The following is a 4,939-nucleotide window of genomic DNA, read 5'->3' on the forward strand; positions in this document are numbered from 1 at the left end:
TTTGCTTATCTTACTGTGTTTGGGGTCTCCTTTTTGCAGGCTGCAGGTTTGTAGTTCCTGCTGTTTTTGATGTCTGTCTCCAGTGGCTAAGGTTGGTTCAGTGGGTTGTGTAAGCTTCCTGGTGGAGGGGACTAGTGCCTGTGTTGTGGTGGATGAGGCTGGATCTTGTCTCTCTAGTGGGCAGGTTCACGTCTGGTGGTGTGTTTTGGGGTGTCTGTGGCCTTATTATGATTTTAGGCAACCTCTCTGCTAATGGGTGGGATTGTGTTCCTGTTTTGCTAGTTGTTTGGCATAGGTTGTCCAGCACTGTAGCATGCTGGTCATTGAGTGAAGCTGGGTGCTGGTGTTAAGATGGAGGTCCCTGGGAGATTTTCGCCGTTTGATATTATGTGGAGCTGGGAGGTCTCTTGTGGACCAGTGTCCTGAAGTTGGCTCTCCCACCTCAGAGGCAGAGCCCTGACTCCTGGCTGGAGCACCAAGAGCCTTTCATCCACACGGCTCAGAATAGGGAGAAAAAGTAGAGAGAATTAGTAGAAGTATGAAGAAAGAAAGAAAGGAGGGAAGGAAGGAAGGAAGGAAGAAAGAAAGAAGCAAAGAAGGAAAGAAGGCAAGAAGGAAAGAAAGGAGGGAGGGAGGAAGGAAGGAAGGAGGGAAGGAAGGAAATAAGGCAGAAAGAAAGAAGATACAGTAAAATAAAATAAAGTATAATAAAGTTATTGAATTAAAAAATATTTAGAAAAAAAGGGACGGATAGAACCTTAGGACAAATGTTGGAAGCAAAGCTATACAGACAAAATCTTACACAGAAACATACACATACACCCTCACAAAAAGAGGTAAAGGGGAAAAAATCATAAATCTTGCTCTCAGAGACCACCTCCTCAATTTGGGATGATTCGTTGTCTAAAGGAGGGAGGGAAGGAAGGAAGGAAGGAAGGAAAGAAAGAAAGAAAGAAAGAAAGAAAGAAAGAAAGAAAGAAAGAAAGAAAGAAAGAAAAGTATAATAAAGTTATTAAAATTAAAATTAAGAAAAAAATTTAAAAAAAAACCATGGACGGATAGAACCCTAGGACAAATGGTGGAAGCAAAACTATACAGACAAGATCTCACACAGAAGCATACACATACACATTCACAAAAAGAGGAAAAGGGGGAAAAAATCATAGATCTTGCTCTCGAAGCACACCTCCTCAATTTGGGATGGCTCGTTGTCTATTCATGTATTCCACAGATGCAGGGTACATCAAGTTGATTGTGGAGCTTTAATCCGCTCTTTCTGAGGCTGCTGGGAGAGATTTCCCTTTCTCTTCTTTTTTCTCACAGCTCACAGGGGCTCAGCTTTGGATTTGGCCCTGCCTCTGCGTGTAGGTCACTGGAAGGCGTCTGTTTTTTGCTCAGAAAGGACGGGGATAAAGGAGCCGCTGATTTGGGGGCTCTGGCGCACTCACGCCGGGGGGGGGGGGAGGGAGGGGCACGAAGTGCGGGGCGGGCCTGCGGCGGCAGAGGCCGGCGTGATGTTGCACCAGCCTGAGGCCTGCCGTGCGTTCTCCCGGGGAAGTTGTCCCTGGATTCCGGGAACCTGGCAGTGGCGGGCTGCACAGGCTCCGTGGAAGAGGGGTGTGGATAGTGACCTGTGCTCGCACACAGACCCCTTGGTGGCGGCAGCAGCAGCCTTAGTGTCTCCCGCCCTTCCCTGGGGTCTGTGCTTTTAGCCGCGGCTCGCGCCCGTCTCTGGGGTCCGCGCTTTTAGCCGCAGCTCGCGCCCGTCTCTGGAGATCCTTTAAGCAGCACTCTTAAACCCCTCTCCTTGCGCACCAGGAAACAAAGAGGGAAGAAAAGTCTCTTGCCTCCTCGGCAGGTGCAGACTTTTACCCGGACTCCCTCCCGGCTAGCCGTGGTCCACTAACCCCTTCAGGCTATGTTCAAGCCGCCAACCCCAGTCCTCTCCCTGCGCTCCGACCGAAACCTGCTTATGTTTTTGTCTAAGAGTTTTACAGTATCTGGTCTTACATTTAGATCTTTAATCCATTTTGAGTTTATTTTTGTGTATGGTATTTGAGAATGTTCTAATTTCATTCCTTTACATGTAGCTGTCCAGTTTCCCCAGCAACGCTTATTGAAGAGACTGTCTTTTCTCCACTGGATAGTCTTGCCTCCTTTGTCATAGATTAATTGACCACAAGTGCATGGGTTTATTTCTGGGCTTTGTATCCTGTTCCATTGATCTATATTTCTATTTTTGTGCCAGTACCATACTGTCTTGATTACTGAAGCTTTGTAGTATAGTCTGAAGTCAGGGAGCCTGATTCCTCCAGCTCTGTTTTTCATTCTCAAGAGTGCTTTGGCTATTTGGGGTCTTTTGTGTTTCCATACAAATTGTAAAATTTTTTGTTCTAATTCTGTGAAAAATGTCATTGGTAATTTGATAGGGATTGCATTGAACCTGTAGATTGCTTTGGGTAGTACAGTCATTTTCACAATATTGATCCTTCCAATCCAAGGACATGGTATCTCTCTCCATCTGTTTGTGTCATTTTTGATTCCTTTCATCAGTATCTTATAGTTTTCTTTTGCCTCCTTAGGTAAGTTTTTTCCTAGGTATTTTATTCTTTTTGTTGCAATGGTAAATGTGATTATTTCCTTAATTTCTCTTTCTGATTTTGTGTTGTTAGTTTACAGGAATGCAAGAGATTTCTGTGAATTAATTTTGTATTCTGCAACTTTACCAAATTCATTGATTAGCTCTAGTAGCTTTCTGGTTGCATCTTTAGGATTTTCTATGTATAGTATCATACCATCTGCAAACAGTGACAGTTTTGCTTCTTTTCAAATTTGGATTCCTTTTATTTCTTTTTCTTCTCTGATTGCCATGACTAGGACTTCCAAAATTATGTTGAATAATAGTGGCGAGAGTGGACACCCTTGTCTTCTTCCTGGTCTTTCCTTTTTTCACCATTGAGAATGAAGTTTGCTGTGGGTTTGTTGTATATGGCCTTTATTATGTTGAGGTAGTTTCCTTCTATTCCCATTTTCTGGAGAGTTTTTATCATAAACGGGTATTGAATTTTGTTAAAAGTTTTTCTGTGTCTATTGAGATTATCATATGGTTTTTATTCAGTTTGTTAATATGGTGTATCACATTGATTGATTTGTGTATATTGAAGAATCCTTGCATCCCTTGAATAAATCCCACTTGATCACAGACTGTGATCTTTTTAATCTGTTTTTGGATTCTGTTTGCTAGTATTTTGTTGACGATTTTTGCCTCTATGTTCATTAGTGATATTGGTCTGTAATTTTCTTTTTTAGTGATATCTTTGGTTTTGGTATCAGGGTGATGGTGGCCTCATAGAATGATTTTGGGTGTACTCCTCCCTTTGCAATTTTTTGGAAGAGTTTGACAAGGATTGGTGTTAGCTCTTCTCTAAATGTTTGATAGAATTCTCCTGTGAAGCCATCTGGTTCTGGACTTTTGTTTGGAAGTTTTTTAATCAAAGTTTCAATTTAATTACTTGTGATTGGTCTGTTCATATTTTTTATTTTTTCCTGGTTCAGTCTTGGAAGGTTGTACCTTTCTAAGAATTTGTCCATTTCTTCCAGGTTGTCCATTTTATTGGCATATAGTTGCTTGTAGTAGAGCACAGAATTTGAGAGAGTATCCTAGATTATCTGGTGGGCCAATCTAAATCCTGAAAAGCAGAGAACCTTTCCTGGTTGGGTCAGAGAAATGAGACATTGCTGAAGTTGAACATGGAAGAAGATGACTACAAGCCAAGGAAAGCAGGTGGCCTCTAGAAACTGCAAAAAGCAAGGAAATGAATTCTCCACCAGAGCCTCCAGAAGGAAAGCAGCCCTACCCATGCCTTGATTTTTACCTCAGTGAAACTCATGTTGGGTTTCTAACCTAACTGAAGAACTGTAAGGAAATTAATTAGTGCTGCTTTAAGCCACTCCCTAAGTTTGTGCTAACTTGTTATAGCAGTAATAGAAAAATAATGCAGCGTGTTACAGGAAAAGACTTCTGAGTTCACAGCATTGTTAGCAGTAATCATAGGGAGAAAAATCTTCATATTTTTGTTTATCTTTAAAGAAGGTAAAATTTTACCAGGTGAGAATGTGTGTTAGGTGCATCCATTTATACCTCTGCATTTACTGCTCCTTAATTCAGTTGTGGAGAAGAATCAATTTCATACTGTAGATTTTTTGCTTACCTTGCATGGAAGAAAATTGTCCAGCTATTATTACCTTTTAAATTTGTCAAGGTTTGGACATATAAAAACCAGAATTGCCTTTAATGTCCATATTACTACCAGCAATATCTTTGAGGCAATACAGGCTTTTTCTAACATGTACCTCAAATTTTCTAACCTCTACTCATTTCCCAGTTCCAAATCCACTTATATATTTTAGGTATTTGTTACATCAGCACCTCACTTAGCACTAAGAACCTTTATCCCTGGAAGGTCACAAGCTCTCCAAAATTCTAAGCATTTAGTCAGAGGCTGGACACCACCTGTCAGAGTGACTAAGGAAGGATTCTCATATCAGATGCAATGTTAAGACCTGAGAGAGGACTGAGTAGATAATTAACCAAATTCTTATGGACTCAAGGTAGAAACTAAGATTCTCAGTCTTCTCTTAAGTAATCGAACTTGGAAACACCTTTGTTTTCAGGTGATGTCACCAAGAGGAGAGTTGGTTAAGCCTTTATGAAGCCCGTATCATTAATGAGGACTCTGTGAAGAAAGAGCAGAGTCAGCAGTTTGAGTCCAAGGACTCAGACGCTTGAGCATTTTGGGACATTATTTAGTTTTTTCATTTTACCAGGAAGGGTCTAAACAAGGAGACTCTGGAAGCCCTTTACTTCTTATTATATCACCATCCCCACTCCAGCATTCAACATGTCCCACTCTTTCTCCACCTGTCCCTCACTTTCCAT

The sequence above is a fragment of the Tursiops truncatus genome, chromosome 8 (assembly GCF_011762595.2).
Source record: "Tursiops truncatus isolate mTurTru1 chromosome 8, mTurTru1.mat.Y, whole genome shotgun sequence".
NCBI lineage: Eukaryota > Metazoa > Chordata > Mammalia > Artiodactyla > Delphinidae > Tursiops > Tursiops truncatus.